This window comes from Trichomycterus rosablanca, chromosome 17 (assembly GCF_030014385.1).
Source record: "Trichomycterus rosablanca isolate fTriRos1 chromosome 17, fTriRos1.hap1, whole genome shotgun sequence".
In the NCBI taxonomy this organism is placed as follows: Eukaryota; Metazoa; Chordata; class Actinopteri; order Siluriformes; family Trichomycteridae; genus Trichomycterus; species Trichomycterus rosablanca.
This window is the reverse complement of record NC_086004.1, coordinates 13,103,923-13,122,014: the sequence shown is the minus strand read 5'-3', so window position 1 is coordinate 13,122,014 and position 18,092 is coordinate 13,103,923. Positions and strand designations below refer to the sequence as shown.

At 40.3% G+C, this 18,092-nt stretch overlaps 1 pseudogene; it reads right to left on the bottom strand.

Annotated features, from left to right (window-relative positions):
• Positions 1 to 239: 239 nt before the first annotated feature.
• LOC134331864 (uncharacterized) lies at positions 240 to 17,885 on the bottom strand (annotated as a pseudogene).
• Positions 17,886 to 18,092: the final 207 nt, after the last annotated feature.

The following is an 18,092-nucleotide window of genomic DNA, read 5'->3' as shown; positions in this document are numbered from 1 at the left end:
TAGCTTAGGGTTTAGGTTCCTCTTTCATGTTAAAGCATTTAGCTTTAGCTTTGTTCCTGTGTGTTTAGATTTAGCATTTAGCTTAGCAGTTAGCTTTAGCATCGGTCGTGTGTTTGTATGTCCTGTTCTGTCCTGTCTTGTTAACAACCTTGTCTTGTCTTTTGTTATTATGAAATACTTTTGTTTGAACTATCTCTGCTTGTGTGTGTCCGCTTGTCTCATCCTAACCCAGCTTTACATTATGTTTCCTGTAGGTGCAAAAAAGACAAACCTTTTACATGTATGCCATTTCACAGGAGCTTTTATTTAAAGTCCACAAAGTTGAATCAGTTCATCTGGACACAAGTTTGTTGTAGAGATACATTTCGTCACTCAATCCGAATGACTTCTTCAGTCTGAGCTGGTGTTGAATACCCCAACCTTATATGCAGTTGATTTGCATAACGACTGATCACTGACCATTGCATAACAATGGAACTGGTGATTAGGTCCATATGAAATTCACAATGACCATTAATTACAATGGTCATGTGTGTCTTTCACACATGATTTGGGTAAAGCTCCAATTACGGCGTTGTATGATGGTGAGAGATGTACTCTCAGGCCCCCTCCCCGGTTCAGAGATGGTCGTTCCCTCTTCACGTAAATGGCCTCTTTGACTCCACGTTCAAACCAGCGTTCCTTCTTGTCAGGGATCTGCACATCTTCATCTTTAAATGAGTGGCCGCTGGCTTGCAGGTGGGTGTAAACCGCAGAGTCCTGGCCAGAAGAGGTCGATCTTCTATGTTGGGCCATCCGTTTCGCCAGTGGCTGTTTAGTTTCCCCGATGTACAGTTCCCGACAATCCTCCCGGCACCTAACAGCATACACTACGTTACTCTGTTTGTGTCGAGGAACCCGGTCCTTAGGGTGAACTAATTTCTGGCGTAGCGTGTTCTGGGGTTTGAAAGCAACTGAAACACGGTGTTTGGAGAATATCCGTCTTAATTGTTCCGATACTCCCACCACATACGGAGTCACCACTGGTTTGTGCTTAGACCGCGGTTGTTCTTCTCCTCCCTTCGATCCACTGGAGCTGTGTTTGGGCATTTTTCCCGCTTTTACGAATGCCCAGTTGGGATAACCACATTCACCCAGGGCCTTCTTGACATGAGATTTCTCTCTATCCTTGGCCGTAGTGTCTGTGGGGTTGCTGTTCGCCCGGTGGTGCAGCGTCCTGATAACTCCTAGTTTGTGCTCCAAAGGATGATGGGAGTCAAACCTTTAGTACTGGTCCGTGTGCGTTGGTTTGCGGTAAACATTTACTTTCAACCGTCCCCCATCTTTACTAGCAATTTCACAGTCTAAGAAGGCTAAAACGTTGTCGCTTGCATCCTCCCTTGTGAACTTGATGTGTTTGTCCACCGAGTTGATGTGGTCTGTGAAATGTGGTACTTCCTCTGATTTTATTTTAACCCAGGTGTCGTCCACATATCTGCACCAATGACTCGGTGGTGTCCCTGAGTAGGTCCTTAGTGCCTTCTTTTCCACTTCCTCCATGTACAGGTTTGCAACAATTGGTGAGACTGGGGACCCCATAGCACACCCATGTTTCTGTTTGTAGAACTGTCCTCTGTACGAGAAATAGGTGGACTGAAGACACAGTTCTAGGAGTGTGCACACCTGGTCCGTGGTAAGGGTGGTCCTCGTGCTCCGGGTGGGGTCGCCTTGTAGTTTCCTACGGACCACCTCCACTGCCTCAGCCACCGGAATGCACGTGAAGAGGGATGTAACATCATACGAGACCATTGTTTCCTCCGTCTCAATGATGACTTCACCTTGTCCACAAAATCCATGGTGTTCTGAATGTGGTGTTCCGTGCTACCTACCAACGGGTTGAGAATCGATGCTAGAAACTTAGAAATGTTATAAGTCACAGAGTTAATCATACAAACAATGGGTCGTAAAGGTACATCCTGTTTGTGTATCTTAGGTAACCCATACAGACTAGGTGTAGCCTCCCCCGGATATAATTTGTAGTACAAAGCCCTGTCAATAGCATTGTTCTGTTCTAAAACTTTCAGACAATCTATCACCTTTTTCTTGTAGCTACTACCTGGATCTCGTTTCAGCAGCTCATAAGTGTTAGTGTCACTAAGTAACAACATCACTTTCTCATGATAGTCTATCTGGTTTAATAGAACAGTACATCTACCTTTGTCAGCAGGAAGTATGATGATGTTATTGTCCTTACTAAGTGTAATAAGTGCATACCTCTCGTCTCTGCTGATGTTGGATGGCGGTGGCTTTGCATTACTCAGGCAAGCTGACACTTTCATCCGCAACAGTTCCGCTTCCAGGTCGGAGATGTTGTTGTTGCGGATTGCTGATTCTGTGGCTGTGATCAGTTCCACTAGTGGGACTTGCTTTGGTGTAACAGCGAAATTCAACCCCTTAGCCAAGATGTCTTTCTCCGCTTGAGTTGTCTGTCCGACAAGTTCTTCACCCACTTGTCCACATCACCAGCGTGTGTTTGCCCTTCATTCCTCTTTCGGCCATCCATGGTCTGTTGGTGTTTCTGTCCTGCAGCAAGCAAGTCAAACTTTTTTCGCTGCCTGGTTTTTGACTTTTCATGTTGTCCTAGACGAGCCTTCTGCGTGAAGTTAATCACCTGTTGGAGAGTGGGCTCATCTAGACGTGATGTAAGTCTTTGTACAATCTGCTCCTCTCTAGTTTTTAAGACATCGATTGTGAAGTTAGTTTGTCTCACCCGTTCATTCAATAGCTGGTTCTGTGCCTTCTGAATGATCTTGCTAGCTCGGTGACCTTTGACAGAAGATCTGAGTTGCAGGCTCTTAGGTGTGATCCTGCTCTGTCTGCATCTGATGTTAAATCGCAGGTGGTTCCTGTAGTCAGCCATCTTACGTGCCGTTTTCTCGTACTCTCGTACGAGTTTGAGGCAATCCTTGCCGAAGTGAGTCAGAATGGATGAACCAGATGAACCAGATGAACTGATTCAACTTTGTGTATTTGTGTACCTGGATTATTGAGCATGCATCAACAGATTTTATTTAAAGTGACTTACAATTCTGACCGTATGCAGTCCAGTTAAGGACATGGCAGATGTGGGGCTTGAGCCACAGACCTTCCGATTACAAGTCCAGTACCTTAAACTCTGAGCTACCATTTCACTATTCTTGCGTTAACATATTTTGTCAGGTCAGCTCACATTGTCTCAGTTGGATTAAGGTCAAAGGGGTCAATGTCCTAACATTTTTTAAGTAAAATTTCATATTAACTTCCACCTTAATTATTTTCAGTGACATAGGGCAGCAGTATAATACTCCCTCAGACTTGTGAGTTATAAAGCCAATGCACCTCCACATGCCACATCTCCAGCCTCAAGTGATGTTCCATGGAAGACTTTCAGAACAAGTTAGTTAAGGATGTTTGTTGTTTGTTTGATTAGGATTTAACATCATGTTTTACACTTTGGTTAAATTCATGACAGGAACGGTAGTTATTCATTACACAAGATTCATCAGTTCACAAGGTTATATCAAACAGTCATGGACAACTTAGTGTCTCCAATTCACCTCACGTGCATGTTTATGGACTGTGGGAGAAAACCGGAGCACCCGGAGGAAACCCACGCGGACACGGGGGGAACATGCAAACTCCACACAGAAAGGACCCGGTCTGCCCCACCTGGGGATCGAACCCAGGACCTTCCTGCTGTGAGGCAACAGTGCTACCCATTTAGCCATCGTGCCGCCCCAGTGAAGGATGTAAATACTTTTTTCCAGACTAGAGTGTAAATCACTAAACAATGTGTATAATGAAGTTTATTTTTAGTTTAGATCAGATTCTTTAAGTTCAAGAGAGGCTTTATTGTAATTTTATCTATATACTAGTACATATTGAAACGAAACAACATTTCTCCAAAACCAGAGTTCAACATAGAACAAAAAAGTGCAAGACAATACAATACACAGTGCAGATAAACAACGGTACAATAAATGCAAAAGACATTTCTAATTTAAAAATTGTGTTGGCCCTGTAATATGAATGAAAAATAGACCATGTTTCACAAACCCCATATTCAGAAAAGTCGGGATATTTTGTAAAACGCAATTAAAAAAATTGTGAATTGTTAATTACAATTTTTATCTGGCAAAAGTAGAAAAAAATTCCATTTTTTTTTTTTTTTTTTTTTTTTTTTACTAATCAGCTTCACTGCATTTTGTAAATATAAGCACATTTAGAATTTGATGCCTCGATCACACTCAGAAAAGTTGGGATAGATATTTGTTTACCCCTGTGTTCCATCACCTTTCCTCTGTTAATGCATGCTCAATAATCCAGGTACACAAATCCACAAAGTTGAATCAGTTCATCTGGACACAAGTGTGTAGTATCGCTACAACAAACTTGTGTCCAGATGAACTGATTCAACTTTGTGCATCACCTTTCCTATTAATGAGACTTTTTAATAGTATGGAAACTGAGGAAAATTTTTGTCCATTATTTCTTGATACGAGACCTCAGCTGCTCAACAGTCTGTGGTCATAGTTGTCTGATTCTCCTCTTCAAGTTGCTCTATACATTTTTAATAGGAGACAGATCTAGACTGCAGGCAGACCGGTCTAGCACAAGCACTTCATCTGTTACCAGTTCGCCTGCTTAATGTGAGACGCTGTAACTTAAATATTATATAAGCTTTGGCCACCCCCTTTCCCAGACATGCAGTCAGTCACTTTCCATACTGTGGTCTGACATAAAACTGCACAAAAAATGCACGAGGTGTGGTAGCCAGTACCTCTGCTTCACTGAAGGGGGCATGTGTGAGCCCATTTGTATTGAATGAGTAAGAATTGTGGAATTGTGATGTGTGTAAATATATGAGATATGAGATATGGAACATATCCAGTTATTACCACTGCTATGTGCAAGCAGTCAATAAATTAATGAATTTAAACTGTTGTATTGAATTCAAATACAGTGGAACCTCGATTTAACGGACTAAAAGGTGGGTGCACTGGTCCGAAATAAAGAAATAAGCCACGAGAGGCCGTGCATTACTGTGATTTTAGCACGGGGATGACGTTTTTGGCACGACGCGAAGCGGAGTGCCTAAAACTTCTTTCCCCGTGCTAAAATCTTAACAGTAATGCACGGTCTCGAGTGGCTTATTGCTTTTATAAAACGGCGGTCAACATAAAATATAATAAATACCACAATGTTTAATTCATAAATGTATTTATCGTGTATAAACTTACAATAAAGCATTCTTCCGCGACGCAAAATAGTTCGATTAACAGTGTTGCTAGGCAACATGAGGGCGAAAATAACATTAATTTTTTCTATTCAGTGGCGTATTAATATGGAATGATGTGAGGTGGTCATAGGTGTGAGTTTATCGGGGATTTTACAACGGCTTCGAACGCGGCTCAGCCAATCAGATTTTAGGACCGGAACTATCCGTTTTATAACTGTTTTTTTTCCAGGGGGTGTGAAAACATACGAAAACACAGCACTAAGGTCTACAAAAGTGCTAAACATGCACATATGATAAACAGTAAAATGAACAACATAAATAGATATGTAAATATGTCATGTAAAACCTGTAAATAAAGAGTCCAGAGTCTACTGGAGCAGCGCTGGTGCATAACTAAGCAATAGAACTTGCAAAAATTAAGCATACAGCACAGAGAAAAAGGCGAGAACAAAGCGAGCCTCCCGACAAAATAAAGCATATTACTCATATAAACAGAGAGCTAGCAGATAATTACTGAACTACTGATCTTGATAAGCTTCTCGTGGGAATTTTAAACATTTGGACCGGACATTTGGTTTTCTATGTATTGTCCGTTAAATGGAGGTCCGTTAAATCGAGGTTCCACTGTATTTTAATTCTGGCTCTGAAAGAGTCAGTGCCTCACCAGCCACGAACCTCACCACATAAGTCTGTGTAGTTGCTCAGCTGACCAATAGCACCACTGAGATTCAAACCCGGAGCTTAATAGACAACTGCGTAACCAAAAAGCCCAGGGCGTAAAATACTTTAAAATTAAATAGTTTCACGATATTTCTGTTTTCTAGTATGTCAAGTACAATAGATTATTGTGTCATAAACCTGTTAGATGTGGTTATGTCAGTTGCTGCTTCTCTACAGTGCCCAAAGGGAAAAGTATCTGTAATAATAGATCTAATCAATATCCATCTTTTCTTTTACTGTAAGTGTGCTAAAGTATTTATGCATTAATTGACTGCCTCGTGCCAAATAAAGCCCAGAATCAGAGGTCAGCACCTCTTAAAGTGTAATAAATAGCCTTTTTAAAATGTGATGCCATAACACTTCCACTAGCGAGCTGCTATCACCTCTGAGGAATGGGTTGGTCAAATAAATGTGCTTACTTTATGGCTACTTAACGGTAGGCTATTTAATGGCCCTTAAGCAAGAGTACACACTGAAGAGTATGTGTGCTCTCATGCTGGAGTTGTTCAGGAATGTGCAGGTGTACACAAGCACCGGCTCTTAAATGTTACATATTTGGGTAGGTTAGGCACCCATTGAATGCTAATGTGGTAAACTATTCTTATCTTTTACTTTGTATGACAAAACTGTTAATACTGGTGTGCAACCAAGTGCTTAATTATCAGTGTTAGCACTATAGCATAAGCCCTTTTCATGCTATAACATATAAATACTAGGCTAACCTTATTCTGGGTCCCAGCATTATGTTTTTCACACAACTTTTGCACAACAGTTCTCTGGGTTGCACCCTTTTACAAATGGAAGATCAATGTTATATGTACCTGATGATGTCAGGTAATTTGGGACAAATAAGGTTTTCGATCATGGACTCTTTAAATATTAGTAGCCAATCACCAAGCATGTTATTACCTGGTTGCTTCAAATGTCCTTTACATGAATTCAAAGATTATATAAATTACTGGTCTCAGGACATGCAATATACACCGATCAACTATAACATTAAAACCACCTCATTGTTTCTACACTCACTGTCCATTTTATCAGCTCCACTTACCATATTGAAGCGCTTTGTAGTTCTACAATTACTGACTATAGTCCATCTGTTTCTCTGCATGCTTTGTTACCCTCCTTTCATGCTGTTCTTCAGTGGTCAGGACTCTCCCATGTATTGGCTGTGGTAGAGGCAGGTATTATTTAGGTGGTGGATCATTTTCAGCACTGCAGTGACACTGACATGGTGGTGGTGTGTTAGTGTGTGTTGTATTGGTCTGAGTGAATAAGACACAACAGCGCTGTTTGAGTTGATAAAATTGACAATGTGTGCAGGAGGTGGTTTTAATGTTATGGCTGATTGGTGTAGATGGATACCACAATATCCAAATGATTATAGTACTTTTTGTGTAATGCAAATATTAGGGCAAAAAATAAGGCAACACTTATTAGGAATTGTCCCTTTCTGTTTGTGTATGGCAGCATGCAAAACCAAGTTAATCAAATGGTGAGTTTGCTTAGTTTTGGTATTGGGAAAAGAAGTGTACACAAACTTTTGGCTATATAATGCATGTTAAAGCTATATTGTCAGACCTTAATACATATGATTCCAAAACCGTCACATACTAAATCAAGTGCTCATTATGCAGCAATTTATACACACAATTTCAAACCGAGCAAGAAAATAGATGTATTAAGATTATTTGGCATTACCTTAACACTGCCATATGATTGCAATCAACGGCATAGCTGTGTTAAATCATGTGATGTCATCTTGTGTTAAAACCTGGGAGGTAGAGCTGAGGTAGTGCTGCAAAAGGAGAAACATGTTGAACAAGCATCCTCCTTGCTCTGTGGTCTGTAAAATGTTAGGCTAGCATGGTGCGTCCAGACAGCCCATCAGGCCCTGTGGTCAACCACCACTAATGCCAGATTTCAGAAAACCCAAAGAATCATTGGTAGATTGTTTCAGCTACAGGCCTAAATAAAGTTTCGCACTATATCAATCAAGTACATTCTAAAAGGCGATGTAAACACCTTTACATTAATCTAGAGTAACTAAAGTTATTATACACATAAAAACCACTGAGGTGCTTTTTTTCTACTGAGTTTAAACTGCTGCAACTCTGTCCTGGCAGGTCTGCTAATGTGCATGCATATCTTACCACCACTGATTTAAATAGATGCTACATATCTTCTTTGCACCACCCTATTTCCCTATTGTCTTCTTAAAGTTTGGTGGTACCTTGTAACTCGACGCCCTTTGTTGAGAAATTTGTACCCTTAATCTCAACATTTCCCTTAAACTGGATTTGTGTTCGACTGTCGCTTTGTTCAGCGCTCGGCTTAAGAGGTGCAGTAAAACGTCATCAAAGTGCGACTATGAGACAAATCTGCATTTGTGTGGAATAACCGGCAAATTTATTCGAAAGCCTCCACATGTATCTGGGTTTAGCTGGATTTTCCCTCACTGTTTCACTTTTAAACTTGTGTTATTACTCGGGGTGCTGAGGAATGGTAAGAATCAGCTTTTCCAAGAGAGTCTAAAAAGCTTAACTTGGTTTAATGTATTAAATGAATGACATAGGAACACTAAACCTCTCTTAATTATTACTGCTCATAAGTTCCCTCCACTAATGAAATTCCTCACTCGTTCTTTTAGTACAATAAGTCACTTTAAGCTTTGTTCCAGTAAGCTTTGTTCGTATGACCTGAGTCGCTTGTATCGTGTCATATTAAACAATTAATGTCATTGACGGAGCTTTAAAAAAGACAGCAGCAAACTTCATAGGAAGCAACGGCACAGGCAGTGCAAAAATGGTTCTCCCAACTAAACTTGCTGAGGAATACGCTATTCCAAGATCAAGCTTAAGAAGCATAGGGAAACAATAAAGAAGTATAGCTAAAGTGCAGGTTTTATTTTATTTTTATATTGATTTTTGATATTGATTGTATTTCAGTGTTTTTATATTATATTTGTGTGATTCTCAGTGTCTAAGTGTCAAAAACAACCCCATTATTTTACATAAGCATAAAATATATGCAGCTTCAAAGGACCATGGACCGCATTAACAGGTTTCCCCTACATCCTTATGGGAAACAATACTTTTAAACTCAACGCCACTCACAGAACCAATTGACGTCGAGTTTCAAGGTACCACTGTAGTAGTAGTAGAAGTAATAATAATAATAATAATAATAATAGGGGAGCACTGTGGCTTGGTGGGTAGCACTGTCGCCTCACAGCAAGGATGTTCTGGGTTCAGCTCCCAGGTCAAGTCGTCTGGGTCCTTTCTTTGTGGAGTGTCTGCATGGATTTCCTCCGGGAGCTCCAGTTTCCTCCCACAAGTTCGAAGACATGCAGTCAGGTTAAATGGACTACTAAAATTGCTGTCTGTGTGTGTGTGTGTGTGTGTGTGTGTGTGTGTGTTTGAATGTATTATTTCCTAGTAGTAGTGACCCACCTCTTTACTAAGCGCTTAAATAGAAACTAACCCAGTATACACTGATCAGCCATAATTTTAAAACCACCTCCTTGTTTCTACACTCACTGTCCATTTTATCAGCTCCACTTACCATATAGAAGCACTTTGGAGTTCTACAATTACTGACTGTAGTCCATCTGTTTCTCTGCATGCTTTTTAAGCCTGATTTCACACTGTTCTTCAATGGTCAGGACCCCCACAGGACCACCACAGAGCGAGTATTATTTAGGTGGTGGATCATTCTCATCACTGCAGTGACACTGACATGGTGGTGGTGTGTTAGTGTGTGTTGTGCTTTTATGAGTGGATCAGACACAGCAGTGCTGCTGGAGTTTTTAAATACCGTGTCCACTCACTGTCACACTCCTACCTAGTTGGAGATAATCACTTATCTATTGCTGTTGTTTGAGTTGGTCATCTAGACCTTCATCAGTAGTCACAGGATGCTGCCCACGGGGTGCTGTTGGCTGAATGTTTTTGGTTAGTGGACTATTCTCAGTCCAGCAGTGACAGAAAGGTGCATTGCTGTGTTTTATCCATTCTTACCAGCACAACACACACTAACACACCACCACTATGTCAGTGTCACTGCTGTGCTGAGAATGATCCACCACCCAAATAAAACCTGCTCTGTAGTGGTGTTAGAGTGGTGTAGAGTCCTGACCATTGAAGAACAGCATGAAAGAAGACTAACAAAGCATGCAGAGATACAGATGGACTACAGTCAGTAATTGTAGAGCTAAGTGGAGCTGATAAAAATGGACAGTGAGTGTAGAAACAAGGTTTAATGTTATATTTGATCGGTGTATAAGTACGTATATAAAGAAAGCACTTCTGAATAAGAGCGTCTACTAAACATACATTTGCAGATCATTTAAAATGTACTTATACTTTGTAAAAACTCTAAACAGAAATACATTTTGTGTTCTTTATAGCTGAATTGAAGTGGCCAGTGCAGGCTGCTGCAGCTGAAATATTAACTGGGAATGACTGAGGTGAGACCACACGGGCAGCCCCCTCCGTCTGGGCAGCCCGGGCAGTATTTTTTTAAATTTTTTTATAGCTCTCTACTGTAGAGCTGTCAGATGGAGGATTTACTCCCTTTAAGTAAAGCATATGCTTTAAGAATACCACCTACATAGAAATTTATTTCAAACCATGTTTTATCATTAAAAACAAATTATGGAGAATGATTTTTTTAGTCAAGCTGCATTTAGGCTATCAAACCTACACGACCTTATATCTGCTTTACACAGACATGCACTGTTAAGTGAATCTCTTCCAATAAAATACAGCAAAGAATATTATCTCGTGCATGTTTGCATCACAGATAACGGCTTTTGTTTGTCCTCATTTTAACAGATGCTAGCAAAATCCGTGTCAAACTTCTTTCCTGCTTAAGGTTACCACGCAACAAGCATTGGCCTATCTGTTTCCTCCCTGGGCCACGTCCCATTTCCGTCTGATGGCGCAAAAATAGTCGGGCCCTGTGTAACCTTCCATGTTGTTTCTTCCTCTTTGCTCACCATGACATCGATCAAGCCTGTTCCTGGACTTCCTATCTCTTCCTGAGTCAAGGAAATGTGTAAAAAAAAAAAAAAAAAAAAGAGACGCGGAGGGCAGAAGTCCTAATTTTTTTTACACACTGCTTCCTATTTACCAGAGTTTATGAATGGTTACTGGGAGGAACATGCTAGGTGACTCACTGTGCTGGTAGCATTCCATTCCATAATTAGTGACATGTTTATATAAAGTAAATGGCAGTGGTACCTTGTAACTCAACGAAATTTATACTCTTAAACTCAACGTTTACCTTAAACTCAACATGTTCTGTTTTTTTTATTTTTATTTAATTTCAAATTAACAATGAACAGTCACTTTGTTCACTTTGAAAGCGTCCACATGTATCTGTGTTTAGCTGGATTTTCCTCACTGTTTCACATTTAAACTTGTGTTATAGCTCGGGGTGCTGAGAAATTTATTTATTTGAGAGTCTAATAAGACTTAATATATTAAAAACGACATAGAAACACTAAACCTCTCTTAATTATCACTGCTCTACTGTTCTCTCCACTAATGAAATTCCTCACTGTTTCACTTTTAAACTTGTGTTATAGCTCAGGGTGCTGAGAAATTGTAAGAATAATTTTTTTTGAGAGTCTAAAAAGACTTAATATATTAAAAATGACATAGAAACACTAAACCTCTCTTAATTATTACTGCTCTACTGTTCTCTCCAATGAAATTCCTCACTGTTTCACTTTTAAACTTGTATTATAGCTCGGGGTACTAAAAAATGGTAAAAATCATCTTTTTTTTTGTCTAAAACGCTTATCATTAAAAAAAAACATGAAAAAACGACATAGAAACACTAAACCTCTCATAAGTTCTCTCCACTAATGAAATTCCTTACTCGCTTTTAGTACAATAAGTCAAGATTTGTGCACCACCACAAACCACAGGAAATAACAGCACAGCCAGCACAAAAGCTACTTTGCTGCTTCTCATGTGAATGTGCCTTTACTGAATGGAATACAATATTCCAAGATCAAGCATCTCCATGATTAAGAAGCACAAGGAAACAATTAAGAAGTAAAGATCAAGTGCACATATTAACAGGTTTTCCATACATCCTTATGGGAAAAAATACCTTAAAACTTACACCTTTTAATGCCACTCCCAGAACCAATTGACGCTGAGTTTCAAGGTACCACTGTAATGTTAGTTCTATTACAGTAGCAGTAAAAGATCCGATTAACCTAACTGTAATTTCATAGACTGTGGGAGAAAACCCACGCAGATATGCGGTAGATATGCAAAGTCCACAAGGACCCAGACATCTGCTCCACATGGAAATCGAACCCAGGACCTTCTTGCTGTAAGGTGACGGTGCCACTTACTGAGCCACTATGCTGCCCAATTTATTTGATTTAGTTACAAAAATAATTATGACCCCAACAATAATAATAATAAAACATTGATGTTGCTACATTATTGTATGGAGGGAACAGCACAGCAGAAAAATAAATAATAAATAGTAATACAAAAGTAAAGTCTGGTGTTCCACAAGGCTTAATTCTAGGTTTTTTAAATGTTTCACTTAGTGTTTTACTGCATTTTTATTTGCAAATATGTAACTAATGTATATTGTTATGCTGATTACTCAATCAATACAAATTGATTAAAGGAAACCCACACAGAAAGGACCAGGACCGCTTTACCTGGGAATCAAACTCAGGACCATCAAACACATTTAGCCATATAATAAGGCCCATGCAACATTTAATAGATGTTTTTTAAATGTTTCACTTAGTGTTTTACTGCATTTTTATTTGCAAATATGTAACTAATGTATATTGTTATGCTGATTACTCAATCAATACAAATTGATTAAAGGAAACCCACACAGACACAATAAATATTCAGACTCCACACAGAAAGGACCAGGACCGCTTTACCTGGGAATCAAACTCAGGACCATCAAACAAATTTAGCCATATAATAAGGCCCATGCAACAATTAAATAGTGAACTCAGTGGCATTAAAGGCCTGTGTCTTTAAAAAATAATTATGACCCCAAGATGCCAAGATTTTGTAAAAAATAAAAATAAATAATAGAAATAACAATAATAAAACTATGATGCTGTTACATTATGAACAGCACTCATTATTATTTAGATAAGAAAATAAATAATAAATAATGCTAGTTTCTAGAATTTGTAACAAATAAAAAAATAATAATACAAAAATAATAATAATAATAATAGTAATAATAATAATTTAATAATAAAACTATGATGCTGCTACATTATTGTATGGAGTGTACAGCACTCATTCAGATAAATAATAAATAATGCTAGTTTTTCAGCATTTAAAAATTAAGTCTGGTGTTCCACAAGGCTTGATTGTAGGTGTAGTAGATTTTTTAAATATCACTAAATGTTACACGTAGCGTTTTACCGATTTAGTTATATTCAATTAAATAACATTGCTATTAAAAACAATTAACCATATTAAAAGGCCCGTGCGGCAATTAAATAGTAAACTCAGTGGCATAAAGGCACAAAGCATGTTTCTTTAAAAATAATTATGACCCTTGCACAAGATTTTGAAAAAAAATATATTATAATAATAATACAAAAATAATAACAACAACAATAATAATAAAACTATGATGCTGCTACATTATTATATGGAGGGAACAGCACTCATTGTCATTCAGATAAGAAAAATAAATAATGCTAGTTTGTCAGCATTCAAAAGTCTGGTGTTCCACAAGGCTTGACTTTAGGTCTAGTAGATTTTTTTAAACATCACAAAATTTTTCACTTAGTGTTTTACTGAGTTGGTTTAAATAACATTGCTATTAAACACAATGACCAAAGGCCAGTGCGGCAATTAAATAGTGAACTCAGTGGCATAAAGGCACAAATCAGGTTTCTTGCACAGGATTTTGTCAAAAATAAAATAAAACTATGATGCTGCTTCATTATTTTATGGAGGGAACAGCACTTATTCTCATTTCAATAAGTAAAATAAATAATAAATACTGCTAGTCTCTGCATTCAAAAGTAAAGTTTGGTGTTCCACAAGGCTTGATTCTAGGTCTAGTAGATTTTTTTAAACATCACTAAATGTTACACTTAGTGTTTTGCTGATTTGGTTACATTCATATAATGGCATTTGAGGCATAAATTATGTGTCTTTAATAATAATTATGACCCTTGCACAGGACTTTGTAAAAAAAAAAATGATACAAAAATAATATGATGCTACTACATTATTTTATGTAGGGAACAACACTCATTGTCATTCAGATAAGAAAAAGAAATAATGCTAGTTTGTCAGCATTCAAATGTCTGGTGTTCCACAAGGCTTGATCCTGGGTCTAGTAGTTTTTTTTTTTTATGTTTCACTTAGTGCATTTTTATTTGTAAATATTGTAAGATTTTGAGGGGTTATAGTGGCTGCATTGTCAAACACCCTGGATAAAATGCTTTGTTCAGCGTTTCTTTTCCAAAATAACTCATATTAACTACAGTATATTTAAATGACTCCTCATATTACAACCCTTATTCTGAGTGGAATTTATCCAGGCTTGTAATTCTGGTCCGTGCTTTGAACGTGGCATTTCTCACTTCTGATTAATGGACTCCACTACCACAAGATGATGTTTAAAACATGGTAATCCAGACGTAATCCTCAAATCTCCTTGTGGTAAAAGTGACTGAATCTGGGGTTTCTCATCTGCCTCACTTTTTTTTTAGTTTTTCTTTGCCTCCTTCTTTTCTAAAATGGTTGGAAAAGTGGGGAGACAAAGCCATGCCAAATACTGCAAACCATGGCATGTGCACTTTTTCTCAAGCCACAGACTAGTCTGGATTAATTGGTTCTTCTCTATTTTAGGGAAAGGAGAAGTTAATAAACTACGGAATGTTTCCTGTTCTGAACCACATGCAGCCTACAGCACAGTATTTCTCCTAAATTATTTGTGTAGCTTGTACACATGTACCATATGACATTCTTCATTTAAAGCTGGGTAATACTCAGATTAGTCTATCTAAATCTATCTAATGCTATCTTTCTAAAGTAGAAATGAAAATGTCTTCCAATGTATCTGTTTTAAACGATTCAAGAATGACTCCTTTAAATATGATAGTGAATACGTCATTATTTTTATGTGCTCGTAAGAGTTCAGGCTCCTCCAGAAAAACGTTCTTTTACCACATGTCTTAATCTTAAGTGAATCGGACAGGTACAATTCTCTTTCCCTCACTGCTCATGCCACAATCCTTAATTTAACTCTACAGTGGGATGAAAAGCACGGTGGCTCGGTGGGTTTCCCACGGGTGCTCCGGTTTCCTCCCACAGTCCAAAAACATGCAGTCAGGTTAATTGGAGACACTGAATTGCCCCACAGATGAATGGGTGTGTGTGTGTCTGCACTGCGATGGACTGGCACCCCGTCCAGGGTGTTACGTTGTGTCTTGCACCCATTGAAAAGCTGGGATAGGCTCCAGCACAGCACGCTGTGTAAGGACCCTGATTGGCAGATGGAGAGGCACCTGTGCAGAGTGCATAGGTGAAAAAAGGGTTCCGCAAAGGGCTGTGCGTGAGTCGGAGGAGGCGTGAGCAGCAATATACCCTCCTCAACTGCAATCGGGGATCCCCCAGCAGCGAAAGACAAATTGACTACGCTAAATTGGGAGACAATGGGAGACAAGGCATAAATAAAATAGAAAATGTTCTACAGAAACACTATGCCACAATCTATAGAAAGTTCATTACAGTTGAGAATAAGTTAAAGTATTTTAGTACGGGAATGAGCTATGTCGATAAAATTTTTTGGGACAGAGGTAGTCTAGTGGGTAGAGCTTTGGGCTATAAAGTGTCAGCTCAAATCCATGTTCTGCTATGCATCTACTGTTGGGCACATGAGCAAGACTTTTAACCCTGTCTGCTCCAGGGGCGCCGTACAACGGCTGACCCTGCGCTCTGATCCCAGCTTACAAACAAGCTGTGATATGCAGAATTACTGCACTCATGTATGTTAGGTGGAAAGGAGGAGGACTCAATAATGCAGTAAATAATTAATATTTATTTAACAAAATAAAGTAGGCACTCAAAAGAATCAAAATACGTAACAAGAAACTAATCGGGAGAACCCCGATTAATGCTGCTGAACGCCGCAGGCAAATTGAAACAAAATAAGAAAAAAATGACAAAAGCGAACTCAAAAGTTGAGACGCGAACCCCGGTCGCTCGCTTGCGAGGCGGTTGCGTTCTGCTTCAGCTACCGAGAGGTTAACAGTAACAAAGCGCCAAGCTCCTATGAAGCGCCGGCTTGTATGTGAAAGAGAACCACGAAATGGTTCAGTAACCAGTCTGGATCTCGCGGAGCACGAGCGGGGAATCACAGAATTGGCCTCGCCTTCCGGTGAATATCGCTGGCACTCGGAGCGAGCCAACCTGTAATACAAAGAGGGAAAAAAATGAGAGAACACGAATAGATAAACGAGAGCTGATTCGAACCGGGGTTGCTCACACTAGAGATGAGCGCTTTCCCGGATGCGCCACTCTGGAGCTAACAGACTGAGCTCCTTATAGCTATTAGAACACCCCTAAAAGACAGGGTGAGATACGCCGCTAGCATTCAGCGGTGGCTACCGGAAAATGCTAGTGGAAAACACGCAAAAACAAGAGCAGCACAAGGGCTGAGCGGAATCGCACCACCCTATCCCTGTCGGATAAAATAATAAGGCTAATTACCTCAACCTTTCAGTCTACACACCCGACCGATCTTTCACCGCCCGGGGATACCAACTGACCCTAAAAAGTGGAAGGACACCGCTGCCATTGCTTAGAAAAAAACCAAAAGGTGCGACGCTTGCTGCTGCACCGCACTGGCTTAAATAACCCAGTTGCAGCTGCGAGTCGTCAGCCCTAATTACCAGACCTCTTATTTAAGGCCTTATTTTTAGTGGGTCTGTAACGTCTGCTTCGCTGTGAACCCGGGGTAAGTTCGCCAGCTACCACAGACACCCTAATAGAACCCCCCCCCTCTAGGGACAGCTCCCGAGGTCCCAAGACCTGGTTCTGGTTCCTACGGAACTCGCGGATTAGTTCAGGGTCCAGGATCTGACGAGCCGGTACCCATGATCGTTCCTCGGAACCCATGAAACAGAGGGGGAATGGAAGACGGATTTCTCCAGCTTGACGAAAAGATGGTTTTTGAGCAGAAGCTGGAGAACTCGTCGGACGTGCCTCACGTGTTCGTCGATGGATCGGCTAAAAATCAAAATGTCGTCTAGATAAACATAGACGTACTTGTCGAGGGCCTCCCTTAGGGCCTCATTTATAAAACGTTGGAAGACGGCAGGGGCGTTCATCAGCCCAAAGGGCATCACTAGATATTCGTAGTGGCTGGTGGGTGTAATGAACGCCGTCTTCCCCTCGTCCCCCTGCCTGATCCGGATCAAATTGTACGCGCTGCGTAGATCGAGCTTGGTAAAAATGGATGCTCGCTGAAGGGCTTCAAAGGCCGTGGCCATCAGCGGCAGCGGGTACCGATCCTTGATCGTGATGGCATTTAGACCGCGATAATCGACACAGGGGCGTAGACCACCATCCTTCTTTCCTACAAAAAAGAATCCCGCCCCGGCCGGGGAGGAAGAGGGACGGATAAACCCCTGTTGGAGTGCCTCATGCACATACTCCTCCATAGCGACCTTTTCTGGACCGGAGAGCGAGAAAAGGCGCCCCCTAGGGGGAGAAGTGCCAGGCAAGAGGTTTATGGCGCAGTCGAACGGTCTGTGGGGGGGCAAGTCCCGCGCCCTGGACTTGCTAAAAACTTCCTGCAAATCATGGTACACAGAAGGGATCTGGGCTAAATCCGGAGCTTCCACCAGAGGTACTAACGGAGTAGGTGTCATGCCAGCCTGCAGCTGACAAGATTCCTGACACCGTGTTCCCCAGGCGAATATTGAACCGGTAGCCCAGTCAATTTGAGGATTATGCTTAACTAACCACGAGTGCCCCAACACCAACTGGAGGTGGGGAACATGGGTCACCAAAAAGGTGATCCGTTCCTCGTGGTTACCCAGCCGCAAGCGGAAAGGTTGGGTCTGATGGGTGATAGG